This window comes from Onychostoma macrolepis, chromosome 10 (assembly GCF_012432095.1).
Source record: "Onychostoma macrolepis isolate SWU-2019 chromosome 10, ASM1243209v1, whole genome shotgun sequence".
NCBI classification, from domain to species: Eukaryota; Metazoa; Chordata; class Actinopteri; order Cypriniformes; family Cyprinidae; genus Onychostoma; species Onychostoma macrolepis.
Window position 1 is genome coordinate 6,185,790 of NC_081164.1, and position 16,911 is coordinate 6,202,700.

General features: G+C 38.9%; 1 long non-coding RNA gene and 1 other non-coding gene across 2 annotated transcripts in view; one reads left to right on the top strand and one right to left on the bottom strand.

The window, feature by feature from the left end:
• LOC131547884 (uncharacterized) overlaps positions 1-15,564 on the top strand; it is a 31,098-nt gene extending 15,534 nt beyond the window's left edge. Inside the window, exons 2-4 of the long non-coding RNA XR_009273048.1 lie at positions 13,960-14,019; positions 14,591-14,670; positions 14,872-15,564. This is a non-coding gene — a long non-coding RNA (uncharacterized LOC131547884). The remainder of the gene's footprint in view (positions 1-13,959; positions 14,020-14,590; positions 14,671-14,871) is intronic.
• On the bottom strand, positions 4,038-4,112 carry trnaa-agc (transfer RNA alanine (anticodon AGC)). Its single transcript has one exon. It is a non-coding gene; the product is annotated as a tRNA-Ala (tRNA).
• Positions 15,565-16,911: the final 1,347 nt, after the last annotated feature.

Consider the following 16,911-nt stretch of genomic DNA (forward strand, 5'->3'; position numbering starts at 1 on the left):
ATTCAGACAGGCTTGCTGATAGCGGTATAAACAATTAAAAACTACTCTAGCCTTTTTGTTGTGATATACCATATGGTGTGGTATATACCAAGACTCTCGTGATTTGTTAGCTTCATCAACTGTGATTTTCACTGCATAACCAGCATTCTCCAATTTGTTTATTTCAGCATTGTGCGCTGCAGCTTGTTCAGGATTATGGTTTAGTAGGGCTGGGCGATATATCAAACGTGATATTCATGCGCATCTAGTCAGTAAAGCCGGTTCCGTGATTAGCGCTAAATCTCCATCACCTGTTTTCAAATAGAGCGCCATTTAATACACAGAGCCGTAGATCACTGACAGCTAATCACGGAACCAGCTTTACTGACGAGAGGCGCATGTATATCGTGTTCGATATATTGCCCAGCCCTACGGCTTAGTCTGCGCTCCGGCAGTGGAAGGATCCTTGAGGTGAGCAGCATTCTTTTGACGGAGAAGAGGAGTTGCATAATGGCTTACTACATCCACTAGGACACACAGTTTTCTCTTCAAGCATTTCCATAGCCCTTTGGTCTTGTTTGGAACAGGTCACATCCCTGGTACTCTGGAATGGCAAGGTATCTAGCTGCCAAAGCTTTTCGACATGCTGATGTAGGGCTTGAGCAGGGGAAGGAAACCTTGTGTGCAAACAGGAGCTTTCACCTTGTGGGTGGTGCAGAAAGGCTGTGGGACCTTGAACTGTCCATCCTAACAGAGTATGAGTTGCAATGGGAGTTCCTGGTGGGCCCAAACGAACAGGACTAACAGGTGTTATCAAAAGTGGATGATCGGATCCGATGAGCACCATAGACTGTACATCAGTAAACGCCTTTAATGGGATTCCCTTCAGATGTCCATAATTCCATTTTAAGGTGTCTGCTGGACATAGCTATTGAGCCAGGTTCAATTCACTAGCAGAAAAGGCATGTACAATCTGAAACTTAACCCTTGGGTTTGAGAGAGCAGACACATCAAAAGATACAGCAGTCCCCTGAAGCTGGACAATATCCTGTCTGATTGTTCTCAGCGTTAAGACTTCATCTGTACCTGTCAGGCCAAGATGCTTCACTGCTGCTTCCAGTATGACCATCCTTTCTGAGCCATCATCTAATACAGCGAATGTATTAAGTGTTATTTTCCCATTACAAAGCTGGATGGGGACTACCTTTAACATGACCCTCCCTGAATGGCTCACCTTATCCATGTAGATTGTATGAGGGGTTGTACTGATTGTGTACTTGCTGTCCACCACAGCTGGAGCAAGGTTTCTTCAGAGTGCACTTGTCAGGCTTATGTCCACGACCACACCGCCAACACCTTCCTTTCTCATTTATCCAGTTAGCCCGTTCAGACTGACTCAGTTTGGCAAATTCAGCACAAGCACTGAGGTAATGGTCCTGGTTATTACAATAAGGACAGAATGTCTTAAATCTCTCTCTTCTTTTGGTGGTGACTGAGGCTGGAGCAAGAGGAGGAATGACACTGCACTGGAGATCAGCTTTGGTCTCATCCTTATTGCCAAGGAGAATGGTAGTAGTTTTGAACTTCTGAGGCCTTGGCTGTCTTGATTCTCTGCGTGAGAGCTCTATGTGAACTGTCTCTGAAACTCGTCGGGCGATTTGTATTGCTTGAGACTTTTTCTCGAGCCACTGAGCAAAGTCGGGTAGAGTGTAAATGCGAGTAGTGCCGCTCATGAGAATTCCTTGGGCAAGACAATGTTCAATGAAGGAATCTCTGTAACTGACAGGTAACTTAGTGAGTAATGTGTCCACACGAGAACCGCATTGCAGCTCAGGTCTAGCAGGACCATCTAATGTGCTCAGCATACTCACCAAAGTGTTCACTGCAGCAGCAAAGTCTTCAAATCCTTGAGCGTCACCAGTTTTCACGGTTGGTGCATGAAGGATTTCCTTGAGGTCACTTTGGACCAGCTGTCTGGGTTGTCCATAATGTTGCTGTAGGGCTTGCATTGAATGGGTGTATGGCATTGGGCTGTTAACAAACAGCTTTGCAACTTGATAGGCAGTAGGTAATTTCAAGTGATCAAGAAGAACTTGGTACTCATAATCCTCAGGTCAAATGGGGGTGAGGGCTGAGTATGCTGTCAAGTCCCTTTTTGAGTATGAGAAAGTCACTCTCTTTACCTGAAGAGAAGGGTAGCATTTTGGGATTTGGCATGCCATAGGAAGCAGTGATAGCCATTTCCATCAGACCTGGCATTGTAGGCTGGTTTGGGTAGTTACTCAGGGCAGATGTTGGCATTGGAGCTTGTTAGCCAAAGGCTTGGGATGGAACATACTGTGGCATGAAGTAAGACGATTGAGGTTGTGGAACTTGTGAGAATGATCTCTGAGGTGGTGGCGAATGGTACGTGGTTTGAGTACCTGATTGACTCTGACAGAATTGTGCTGCTGCTGGTTGCTGTACCGGGGGAGTGTGTAGCGCATATGGGACTGTCTGTGGCCACAATAACGACTGTGTTGTATGTAATTGTGGTCGTGGTTGAAGCTTGACCCGAGGAGGCATCTGTGGCATCGAGCATGACCTGGGAATTTGCCTTGGCTGTACAACTGGTAAAGGCCCTGGCACAAACACTGGCACGGAAGCTGAGCGGGTAAGCTGCATTTGTGGTAAGGCAGAGGAAGTCCCTGGATTCTGCTGATTGCCTATGTGTTGAGCTAACTGTGGAGCAGACTGAATCAGTTCAGAATGCTTATAAGGTTTTGGACGATGTAGGACTGAAATGGGGAAACGAATCAGTTCACTTTCTGAGTGATGATCAGGATTGAAAGGTACAGGAGAGGGATTTTCATGATGCAGAAAGAGCTCTTTTCACACTGTCCATTTCTACCAGTAAGTCTCTCATTTCACCAACCAGTCTCTTAAACCGCGTCTCTAAATGTTGCCATCCTGACTCATTGTCTATGCTGATACTGATGGCTGGTCACCGATACCGATCTTTTTAAAGCCTATTTTTTATTATAATATTTTTTATTATGACGATCACAAAGAACAATCTTCACTCCGTCTCAAACGCACACAATCTGATCCAGTATGACGCTAACAAGTTATGACGCTAACATCGGTTATTTTCAGTTCAATACTGCCATCTGTTGGTGCATTTGTGTAACTTAGAGAAATTTGTACAGTAACGCTGCATTCCAGGCAGGTTTTTGAGCCCGTAAGTCATGACTTCAAACCACGACTTTGTAGCGTTCCAGGCAAGTCACGCCAAACTGCCTGAGTGCAAGGAATTGTGCTAGCTAGATGTAAACAAACCAGCAAAGCAAAGAAGAGGGTCTAACACACAGGGTAACATCTACAATAGGGCAAACACAGGACGGACAGGCAGGATGCACATATATAGATGTAGTAGACCGGACCACAAACAGTGAACTGAACACAACTTAAATAGGAGGGCTGATGAGGGTAATTAATGACACACACCTGAACCAAATGACAATAATCAGACATGAGGTCACACAGAGCACATGGGGAAGGAAACATAACAAAATGGGTCCTTGAGGTGTGACAATTATTGCAGTTTATAACAGTTTTCTATTTTAACATACTTTAAAATATAATTCATTCCTGTGAAGCAAAGCTGAATTTTCAGCATCATTACTCTAGTCTTCAGTGTCACACGATCCTTCAGAAATCATTTTGATATGCTGATTTATAATCAGTGCTGGAAACAGTTGTGCTGCTTAATATATTTTGGGACCTGTGGTAATTTATTCAGGATTATTTGATAAATAAAAAGTTAAAAAGAACAAAATTTATTCAAAATAGAAATTTTGTGTTACAATAAACACTACTATTCAAAGGTTTGGGATCAGTTCATTTTTTTTCTTTCCTTTTTTTTTTTTTAAAGAAATCAATACTTTTATTTAGCAAGGATGTCTTAAATGGATAAAAATATGTATATTAATCATTTACATTTACGCATTTGGCAGACGCTTTTATCCAAAGCGACTTACATTCCATTCAAGTTACAGTTTTTACATTTTATCAGCTCTTGCTTTCCCTGGGAATCGAACCCATGATCTTGGCATTGCTAGTGCCATGCTCTACTATTTGAGCTACAGGAAAGCTATATCATATAGCTTAATCAAAGCATAATCAAAGAATCAAAATCACAGATTCCAAAAAAATATTAAGCAGCACAACAGTTTCAACACTGATAATAAAGGTGCGATCACGCCATATCGGAATTCACGTAATTACGAGATTCCAACTTGTAAAAAGCTTTCACGTCCTCGTAGAACTTGTAATTACAACTTGTGAACTGGGAGTTTTCTGAGAGCTACGACTTGTACCTCGTAACCGCTGCACCACCTGACCACTGCAGGCTCTGTTTAGGCGTTGATAGTGTTGCCATAGAAAAGCATAATTCCAAGAACGTCACGTGTTGTTGTCATCTCAAAATTACGGTAATTTATGATATGGCGTCAAGGCAGTATAAATCAGCATATTAGAATGATTTCTGAAGGATCATGTGACACTGAAGACTGGAGTAATGATACTAAGTAATAATACTTTTATTGAGAATGGATGCATTCAGTTGATCAAAAATGACAGTAAATTATTTTACTAAAAAAAATGTTATTTCTGTTCTATTGAACTTTTTATTCAGCAAAGAATCCTGTTTTGTTTTTTTTGTACAAACTTTCCATTGTAAAACTCAAAGATCATTTATTGTCTCCTTAATTCCTTATTCATGGTGTTACGTGAATAGCAAGGGATCTGCTCCTGGATTACATCATTTGGGTCTAGTCTGAGCCTACAGTCAGGATATTAAAATGTCATGTACAAATAGCATTAGATAAAGAAGCTGGGGAGAGGTGAATGTGGTCGCTGATGGATAAGGCTTGTGTCCATATGGGGCAGAAAACTGGAAGTCAAGGGAGCTTAGATTGTGCGGGTCTAGCTGTTCCCTTGTCCCCTTTAGTGTGGATAGTGTGTCCCAACTGTTGTTACACATGAAGCACAGTTGGCAAAGTGGTTCAGGCCAGGTGTGAGATACTGATGAAGGTTGAGACGGCATGAATGGCAGCAGGGGAGCTGAAGGTGACCTGCAGAGCTCCACTCACAGCAGCTGAGCAGGTGTGCTTTTAGTGCCGTCTCCTGCTCTCTTTGCTCCTCTTTTTATTGACCCTCTCTTGTTTTCATCTGGGCTTTTATTTGGCCATTTGAATGTTGAGCAGCGAGCTCATTGGCTGCTGTTACGAAAAGAACCAATCAGTGTCATATGATAATGATGTGATTATGTCAGATTGAGTTTGACCTATTGGACTGCACCATCTAGAGTTTCATGCCAGAACTTTGGATCTAAACATCTGCAGGTTCCTCCTCTGGTTCATTATCAGGAAATTATGCCTTTATGCTATGCACATTTTTTAACCATTACATTTGAAAAGGTTATTGCTGAATTTTCAGGAAATTATGTTTTAGGGCTGTAACTATCATGGACATTGGGGGACCAGCATAGGTTTTTGTCAACCCAGCTACATTTAAAACAGGCTGTGGGATGAATGTTGTCCAAATTTAATTGGCCCGAGATGTTTTACCTTACAAGATCACAAGAAAATAATGAAAAAAAGGAGTAGAAAAAAAAGTAGGCCTCTGTTTTATGAGCTAATGTTTCAATTCATTTATTCATATTAGGAAAAATTAGTAATGAATGATTGCTTATAGACCAGCACCTTTACCAGAGAACTTCAGGTAGACTTTTCATGGCTACAGAGGTCAAAACGATATCAAAAATGCATGGAAAACTGGAAGAAAAAAAGTGTAACGAAGGGAAGTTAATTTTTTTACCTCAACTAAAATGTTGTCTTGACCTCATGACAGCCATCCATGTGAGCCAGACCAAAAATACTTCTGAAGAGATTTAGGCCAAAATACCTTTTAAGATAATAAATGTGTCTGACCGACTGGTACAGAAATAAACAGGATAAAGTCATTGCTATAGAGGACATCACCTACTTTAGACACTGTAGTACATTTTCATATATTGTCTTAATAAATGCATTGATTGTAGCACGTGCTATTTCTTAGCAAATTTCTTCAGATTTCTCATTTGATTCTTGGTTATTGAATATTCTTGACAATGTCTGGGAGAACGTGATAAATGTAACATCTGTACAAATGCAAAATGTGCTCTCAACAGTCATAGCATTAAAACAAGGTACATTGCTAACACTTTATTTTATAGTGGCCTTGTTGCATGTTATATGTATTTACTATAGTAGTAACAGTGAATTATGTATAATTACAAGTAACTAATTTTCAAACACTAACTCTATTGTAGTACTAGTAGTATTTGTGTGATTATGTTCTAGCAAAGACAACTTAGAGGAAAAGTTGACCCAAAACTAGATGAAGGAAGTGTTATTATGAATTATGAACCAAAGTTTGGCCAGAAGCAATGGTTAAAATATAAGTTAAAATGCCTTAATGGTGGATTTGGGTGAACTATTCTGTTTAAGAGTTGTAATTGCATTTACAATCAAATCAAATCAAAAAGCTGAATTTTTAGGCCTAATGTTGTTCCTGTTTGTGTGAATTAGGGGTACTTGCACCAACTAATCGACTAGTCGACTTTAATGCTCTGCCATGACGCTTTAAACTTGACGTGGAATAGTCGCTGGCCCTATAGAGGACGCAACAATATAATAAATCTCTGAAGGACTTCCACATTTACGCTCCGTTTCCAAACAGTTAAAATAACAAATAAATGCATACTCTGAAAGCGCTCCACAAGACATGTGTGATTATATTACTGGATGCTCAAAACTGAACGGGAGAATGCACGTTTTAAACAGCTTATAGTACAGGTCAGTTAATCGCCATTCTAATATAATGCGCTGCTGCTCTGTAACGCACACACATACATCGCGCGCGATGAGCACAGAATCGTTCAGCGCGGAAATGTATTGTCAACACCGTTCTGCGATTTCTCAATAAAATAGCTTAGAAACTGAAACGTTCAAGCATATATTTCTTATTAACTAAATCCCACAGCTTCATTACTAGTAGACAGTAGCTGCCAGGTAGAATTAATTCACACACGCAATCGCTCTCACTAATGCATTCATATGAATGTAATCTTTACTGTGCAACTTTATCTGTATGTGATTTAGAACGAGCAGAAATCTGTGAGAAATATAACGAATATAAAGACAAAAGAACTGATAAAAATAAGCTGTTAGAGGAGCAATAGCCATGTGGGCAGCACTGTGTCATATGCCATAGCTGTGCACAAGGTGTTTGTCACAGCTCCAGACTTATTTGTTCATTAATGACGTCATCAGCGACTAGTCGACTTCGAATCGACTTTCTTCACATAAAAGTCGACTTTAAAAAATCAGAAGTCGTTCAACCCCTAGTGTGAATGAAACGGCTAATCTGTCTACACACATTTAAAGGATAGAGCTTTTTTTGTTGTTGTTTAGTTTGGTTGTAGTTAGCTTCAAAGCTTTAAAAATATCTGATTTGTCTGCATTTACAATATTATACACTATTCAAAATGTAATTGTTTTGGGCTTTTTAACAGAGACAGATCAGATGTAAATTGACCAAAAAAACAAACAAACAAAAAAACATTTATTTTGCTGTGACTCACGCTTGCTATTTGTGCTTGACAACATTAGTATTTTTCTCCGTGAAACTTTATTCTGATGTAAAGAGCTGAAACACAAAAGTTTTTTTACTGTGTTTTTGTCCCAGAATGCATGCTTTGACAAATAAACACACTAAATATAGCTCTGTTACCAAACACACATTCACATAATTATGTCACACTACATGCAAATAATTGTGACATTAGAAATTACCTTCATGCCTCACAAAGGTCTCTTCCCCCAATGTCTTCGTTGCCCACCTACACGTTTCTCCATTTACTTTCTCTGCAGGGCAGACAGCTCATCCAGAGAACGAGACTCACTCCTGTGTGTGTGTGTGTGTGTGTGTGTGTGTGTGTGTGTGTGTAAAAGCTGCAGCACGTAAGGGGTCGGATGATTCATTTGAGAGACATTTAAACTAATGTTAGAGCCATGGGTCTCTCGGCGCACACATGCCTCTGACTGCTAATACAGGAAACACAGATCTTAGATTAGTTTATTCGCTGGTTAATTCCCATTTCTCATCAGCCTCATGATCAAAACTCTAACCTTTTAGCTAAAGGCTCCAATCGTAAACCACTAGGCGATGAACACTGTAGTGAGGGGCACTTGATGAAAATGAGCTCTGATTGCAGAGCAGAGACAATTATATGATATCTAGGACAAGCTTTATTGACTTTCAGATTACTCACTCTACCTACAACAGCTCTGCTCTGCACTCCGTGTGTGTGTGTGTGTGTGTGTGTGTGTGTGGGTGGGTGGGTGTGTTTGCGTAGGCACACTGGCAGACTACCTTAACTATTTTTAGTATATAGTATGTATAAGGTGTATTGTAATTTGTATGGCTGGAATACTGGTGATTTATTCATTTTGACAAAATTTGATGCAAACAATACACAAACTGCACATGGCATTAGCGCTTTGTCCCACAATGCAAGTTAGTTACTACTATTACTATTACTATTATTATTATTATTATTATTAAATTTGTTTTTTTTTGTTTTCCGTATATATAATTGGAATGCACAATGAAAAAACAAGCTTTTTGAAAATTGTTAAAAATGGAGTTATCTGTTTTTGCGAATGAACTCTTTATATATATATATATATATATATATATATATATATATATATTGGATTTCCATATATAGTCGGATGCTGTTTGCAGAGCCTAGCCAGGTGCAATATGAGACACCTCATTTGAGTTTTCTTGCTAGAAATTCCATAAAAATGCACATATAGCACCTATACACAATGTAACAAGGTCATGTGACAATGATATACTAGTATGTAGTTTCTGAAGCAATTATCACTGCATAAAGAAATAGCCTATTTGTTTCATTATGCAACATATTAGTAACATAATGTTTGTTTTTAGCAACAGCGAGAGGCGTAAGTATGCAGTGTACAGTATGCAGTGTACTGGTTTTCCTCTCTGCAGTATCGCAGTGCTTACCACATGATGGAGCTCTTTCTGTTAATTACACCCTTGCCACTGCATCAACTTTGTTTATAGCTCTGTTCAATATTGCTTTTTGCAAATTAACACAGCTGTCCAATTACAAAAACCCTCATAACTTAGAAATTAGTAATACATGCACTCACAGTAATTTTGGCAAGCATGACTATTACTGTTGATCATACTTGAGGGTTTTTTCAGTTCAAGCTTGGTGCATAATTCAACTACTGTTTGTGCTATTTATATGATAGCTTAAATCATACAAGGTGTGCTGTTACTTTTCTAAATGTCTAGACAATTTTTACCTGCTTGATGAAAAAAAAAAAGCCTTAGGCTTAGGTCTATGATGTTTGGGAAAAACCGCAGCATATGTAGAAGTTGTTATTATTTGCCTTGTAAAAGATGAAGGGAGACTCTTAAGGGAGTGTAGATGTGTTGACAGAGTCGTGTCTTTGTCCCTGGAGTGCCATGAGCAGGAACACGTGGAAGAGCAAATGATTTCTCAGGAGAGGACACTGTAACTCAAAGGTCAAAAGCCACACGAGTAAGAGAGATGCATTGGGTTCGGTGCCAGAGGTAAGACAAATAGACTTTAATTACAATGCTTGCAAGGCTACAATGTATTGATATTTCTCAAACATTCTCATTAGGGGTTTAACTCTACACTTTTACATTTCTGCCATTGATCTAGCTCAAGCTGTTCAAGCTTACTGACTCTGTGTGTTATCATTTATACTTTTTAGCAAATGCTAATTTTGTCATCATTTACTCACCCCCATGTTGTTCCAAATCTGTATGAATCTCTTTCTATATATTTTGAAGAATTGTGACAATCAAACAGTTGCTGGTAGCTGTTGGTAACTGTTTAGTTGCCAACATTCTTCAAAATATCTTCTTTTGTGTTGAGTAAATGATGACAACTAACATTGATGTTATTGTAATATTTGCATACTGATTATTTTTGCATACTGGTAATGATAAAGATAACTATAATCATAACTATATTAGCATCCATACCAACGTGCAATATTGTTCCTTTTTTTTTTTTATAAGCACATACTGCAGTTTTGTCTGCCACTTTAAATTCTCGAGGCTGTCAGTGTTTTTTATTGCTTGTGTTTTATTGCGTTATCGCTCCTCTGTGCCTTTATGTAATAAGTTTAATAAAATGTAGTGTTTACGCTTAAGGGGGGGGGGGCTATTTGCCTATTAGGTAAAACAATAATTCAAGATATATTATGTGTAAACAAGTGTACATTTTACATAATTTTTCTCAAATTTATAATGCTTTTGCCATATTCATATATTTTACTGGAACATAACAAAAATCATTGTAATTTTTACATTGTACATATCGATTTCTACACCATGTATATTTAAATTAGCCAATCAACTGTCTGTATTAATTGACATTAATCAGCTGCTTCTTCAAATTCAACATAAACACAAGCAAGTACTGCAGTAGATCATTCTCCCATTAACACTCTATTTTTTTCTCATCTGCACGCAGGCACTCGTGAGTAACTGCCTCTCCGGTGTGTCCTGTAATTTATGATGCCTGCTGACATTTCAGAGCTCATGTTCCTTTTTGTGGTGCCAGTTGTTGTAATTGTGCATGATGAGGCTGTGGAAAGCAGCTGCAGCCGTTTTATTTCTCTTTCGCTCTGCTGCCTCTGCCCTCCCTAGGTGATGCTACCTGTCAGCCGGGCAACAGGGATGAAGGATTTATGGGGTGTGAATTTGGTATGTGTGTGTGTGGAGGTGGTGACATTACGGGGCTAGAGTGTGTTGTTAATCATTTGCCCAATAGGATCCACTGGGGGATTTGTAAATCGAGCCCCTTAAATGAGTAAGGAAGTATATTTACAGGGACTGGTCGTGCAGCTCCGCCTCTGGGACCAAGGGGATGGATGGCAGGACCTGTGAGAGCTGGAAATTCCTGCTGTGGAGGGTGCGAAGTTTCTAGGAGAGTGTTGTTAAACTGAGCTTCTTGAAAGGGGAAGGAAGTATATTTGCACTGTACTCTTTGCCTCTGGGACCAGAGAGTCTCATGATGGAACTGCAACAGGGGAGCTCATGCTGATCTTAGCCTTTTAAGTCATCTTAGTTTTAGATGACTGGAAAGTCCTATTGTGGAGGAGGCAACGTTTTTAGGCTAGGAGAGTGTTGTTAAAAATTTGCCCAATGGGGGATTTGTAGGTTAAGCTTCTCAAAAGGGGAAGGATGTATATTTACAGGGAGCTCCGCCTCTTGGACCAGGATGCCTCATGATGGAGCTGCATGAGGGAGCACATGCTGATCTCAGCTTTTTGTTACATGATCTTCGTTTTGGATAGATGGCAAGACCTCTGAGAGCCGAAAAGCGCTGCTGTGGAGGAGGCAATGTTAGTTTCTAGGCTAGGAAATTGTTGTTAACATTTGCCCAATGGGGGATTTGTAGGTCGAGTTTCTTGAAAAGGGAAGTAGGTACATTTACAGGGAGCTCCGCCTCTGGGAGCAGTGGACCTCACAGTGGAGCTACATCAGGGAGCTTATGCTGATCTCAGCTTTTTGTGAAATGATCTTAGTTTGGATTGATGGCAGGACCTCTGAGAATGGGAAAGTCCTGCTGTGGAGGAGGCAATGTTAGTTTCTAGGCTAGGAGAGTGTTGTTAAACTTTTGCTCAATGGGGAATATGTGGGTTGAGCTATTTGAAAAGGGGTGGAAGTATATTTACAAGGAGCTCCGCCTCTGGGACCAGAAGGTCTCACAGTGGAGCTGCATCAGGGAGCACATGCTGATCTCAGCTTTTTGTTAAGTGATCTTAGTTTTAGATGGATGGCAGAACCTTTGAGAGCTGAAAAGTCCTGCTGTGGAGAAGGGACAGCTATAGAAAGGTGAAACAGATGGTCTGAGTTTTATAAAGCTCCACGCAGCAGGGTGGTGTTAAAGTTTTTGAGGACTCGGTCTGCAGGAGCATTTTGGCATTACATTTTACCTTTGAGTGTCAGATGGAGGCTTTATTCTTGGCGAGCGCCGACAGACGACTTCAAGGAAAATCTCCATCTCCAAACACTTCTAGTGCCAGGAGACTGAAGACACAGATGCCAGTGCGGCACACTCCAAATGGATACCTCGTTCTGTCTCTTCTTCTCTTAAACACTTTCATCTCGTCCAAGTCAAGTCCCAGCTAAAAAAGACCAGCATGGCCGGTCAACAGCATATGTTGTTTTTGGAATGCTGGTGTCCCCACCAGGCTTCTTTAACCCTGATTTTAATTGCACAGCGTTGCCTCTGGGTAACAAACCCACATTATTGCTTTGAAGAACTGTCCTCAAAAAAACAAAAACAAAAATAACCACATTTGGCTCAGTTACACTATAGGAGACAATTTTATTAGACTTTATATAGCTAGCTGTTAGTGTACACTGATGTTGTTACACTGATGTTGAGTGTTATAAAGCATTGGTTTTTAGCATTGTTCTTTGGTATTCATTTTTAATATTTTAAGTACTGACATAATAAAAAAAATGAAATAAAAATGGTCAATTCTTGCTATTAACAAACGATTAACTACAACTTTTTCCTCAATAAACTCCTAATTTGCTGCTTATTAATAGTTAGAAAGGCAGTTGTTAAGTTTAGGTATTGGGTAGGATTAGGGATGTAGAATATGGTCATACAGAATATGTGCTTTATAAGTACTAATAAAGCCAATATGTTAATAATAGTTATGCTAATAAACAAGTAGTTAATGGTGAGAATTGTTCCCTATGCTTGTTCCCTATTGTTTCCCTATGTTACCAATAAAATAAAATAAATAATAAAATCCATCATTAAATCCATAAAATGCATTACTGATATACTGTACATCTACTGAAAAATATTTATCTTTTTTTTTTCTTCTATTCTCAAGCTAGGAGTCCATGGATTACAGTAAGTAGGGTGAAGTCAGCTAAAATGGGCTATCAGGTAAAATGGGCCAAATAAGCTTGTAGCATCATATCTCTTTCAATTTTTACAGAAAACCACAATAACTGATCTTGCATTGTTGCTTCAACACTTGTTGACATGTAACAATAATTTTTATTGGTCTGAGTTTTTTAAGGCAGGCAGGGCAGAGTGTTACATTAAGGTAATTGAGCCTGACATAGAAAATTTCATTCATCACTAATAAGGGCACTAAAGCAATTATAAGTAAGCTTACTAACAAAGCAAAGGTTTATGAACCATGTTTTGACATACTCTTTCAAATAAAAAAGTTTAATTTATAAAAGAAACTGAAAAAGGTCATTTTAGGTAGAAATGGCTGGTTAAGCTAAAATGGGTTGCATACACACACACACTTTTACACAGAAATTGAGGGTGAAAATAGGTTTATAGGCCTAGATATGTATCCATACAAAATCTTTGCAGTCTTTTAAAAAAAAATTGCATTGTAGACATTATGGTAGGAGGACGAGCAAAGAAAGGAAACGGAGAGAAGAGAAGAGAAAGGGATAGAAAGGAAGATGTCAGTAAAATGGGCTGCATATACACACACACACTTTTACACAGAAATTGAGGGTGAAAATAGGTTTGAAGGCTTACTGTAGATATGTATCCATACAAAATCTTAACAGTCTTTAAAAAAAACACAAGCATACATGCATACATGCACACAAAAGACACCAATGCACAGAAACAACACACACACCTATACAACATGATCAGTTCATTTTTAATTGCATTGTTTAATTAAATATTCATTCAACTTTTTATTTAATAAAATACATTTATGGTGTTGCTATGGCACACTAAAGACAATAGTGTCAATTTACTGTTAAAAATAAAATGATTTAAGCTGAAATTACCTGTGCTGTTCTCTTTTTATATAGGGCAATTTTAACTGAACAGCTGGACCATTTTACCTGAATGTTGTGCCGTGGCTCAAGAAGGTACCTGCTGATACTCTAACTCTCATCATTTTAAAACTTTTATACTTTTTCACATTTAAAAAATATAAAAATATTTAAAGAGACCCATGCTAATTTATAAGAATATCATTAGATCTCATGCATAGCTTATTTGATGGCATTATAAGTCATTTACCAAAATGTGGCCCATTTTAGCTGACTTCACCCTAACTAAAATAATTAGTTTAAAAATTAAAATGAATTTGTTCTTCAGGGATCCTACTTATTTCAACAAATTAATTTAAATGGCTTTTCCAATCATTCATAATTTACTGGATAAGGATTAAAAAAAATAAAAATTTACTGGCAATTTCTACCCTACATAATATAACACTGTTTGGCATAACTACAAGCATTTTATTTAGTATGAAAATGTCCATTGCCATTTTAATATTTTACATAACTTACATAATTTTTTTCTAGAAATTGAAATATGTCAATATGGGTTTTTCAAAGAAAAAAAAACTGTTGTCGAGAGGGAAAATTACAATAGAAAATATTTAGATTTGTAGTTATTTTAGCTTATTTTAATGCTTATTTTGTTTATTTCAAGTCATCTCGAGGCCCCTATGGAAACTTGCTGAGGCCTCCTAGTGGGCCCTGAACCCCTGGCAGAGATCCAATTATATACAGGTAAAGTTGCTGTAACATTTTTGAGCCATGATGGTCTCCCAGGTAGACCAGCAGAATCCAGCATGGAAATTCAAGCTGGTCTTTTAAGTACAGATATATTTCTCAGCATTTTCAGTGTGTCACTATTGTCCAATTCCTGCTCTCTGTCTTCCTTTATATCCACCAAAGATTCATCCATCTCTCTCTTTTCTCTCACCTCAGGATAAAGATGAAGAGCATTCACTTCAGAACGCAACGTGAAATGTGTTGTCTTAATCAACTGGACAAATAGAGCCATTTGTTTTGCCGCCCATCCTCCCGAACACATAATCTCCTTTCCAGACTAGCAGTAGAGTTGGTGCATATATCATATATCACGATCACATGAGCCCTGCATACTCCCACAATGCACCCTGCCGGGTTTCTAATTGGCTGATGGGTTGTAAAGGTGACACTTCGCCCTTTCCACCCTCGCCCCTGCCCCCACCTCCATGGGGGGAAGTGATGCGTCGTCATCTGACCTTGAGTGCCTTTGGCTGCAACCGATTGGCTTGTGCTGGTGCGGATGAGCAAAGTCATCAAACATTAATGTGCAAATCTAATAAGCACACTGAGGTTCAGAGGGCTGGCGTGAAGCTTGATCGTGAAACCGCAGCTCAGCAGAAGCCAGGCCCCGCCCCCTCTCTCACTAAATCAATCCGTCAATCAATGGGCCCGCATTATTCCACCATCTTTCCGCCGCTTGCAAAAATTATACCGTGGCGGCAAATTGTCTCTTATAAAAGACCTGAGAGATATCATGTGAAGAATTGATCAATAAGGCCACGGATGTTTTTTGATTTTGCATTATGTGTTAGGCTACAAAAGATTAGGTTTTTTTATGGTTCATTGATGCATTATGAAGAAAATGTTTGTTTAAGGCCTGTTCAAATTGATATTTTACAACATCTAATGTAAACTGATGGTATATTGATCATTTTCAAACTTGCTTTGAGTTGAATTTTGCTTTCTTGCATTTATTTTCCTGATGATCAGTATGTTTTGCTCTCGGATTAAAGTGAATAAAGGAAGGTATCACTACTGAAAAGTCCAGTTTGAATTATGGTGGTTAGTGCTGGTCTAGCTGTAAAGTCCTGCTTTGAAGGATACAACGATGGTTTATAGATAAGGAGAGAGAAAGGAACTATATTTACTGGGGCTGGTCGTGCAGCTCTGCCTCCGGGACCAGGGGGTCTCACGGTGGAGCTGCACCAAGGAGCACATTCTGATCTCAGCTCTATGTTAAGTAATCTTAGCTGTGGATGGATGGCAGTACCTATGAGTAGGGATGCAGCGATTAACCGGCTTTACGATTAACCGCGCTTCAAAACGTCACGGTTAATTAATCGTAAAGGCTCTGCTACACCGAGTGTTTCTGTTGCACGGAATGGGACTGTTGAAACTTGCTCAAAACGAAAACAAAGTTACACTAGCGGTGCACCATCTTAAAATGCCGTGCTTATCAGAGACATGGAGGCTAGATTAACTATGACAAAGGAACCAAACAGCGATCCTTTATTTCCACCAGAGAAATGACTGAAGTCGATAGTGTGGGACCATTTCGGGTACACCAAGAATGACCAGGGTGTCATTTAAATATTGCCGTAAAAATTGCTAAAGAGCGAATACATAAGGGATAATGCACAGCTCACCAACCTGTTCTCGTTGTGCAATAAACGATTTTAATGCACGACGTGAAGGCAAGGACCACCTGACGCGAAGTTCGTTAGCTCTAACATTCTGCTCGCATCAGAGATGAAATAGTGCGGTGAGAGAGAGTGTGTGAATTAGCCTACCTGCATCTGCTCGTCACTTTAAGCAATGAAGATTTGAGTTTAGTTATTTAAACAGTCATTTTACCCCCTCTTTGCTGATTAATATAATGTAGCGATCCAGTATCTAAGCTATTTTATTAATGAAAGTCGCTGGGCAGCGTTGACAACATGTTTCTGTCCTCCTAAATGTTTGTGTGGGCAGCTTGATCTCGATCTCACCAAAATAATAGATATTTTCTCAGGCCATATGTGAAATCAGATGAATAAAGATTATTAAAATGAATAAGTATGGATGACAGTTGATTACAGTAATAGTTTAGTTTATTCCCCTCATTAGTAACAGTGCCCTCTGTGGGATAAAGTTAATATTAGTCTTATATTTTATCATCATTTTATATTTAGATTTATCATCCCTGTTATAGTATTATTCATAAGTCAATTGATTTTT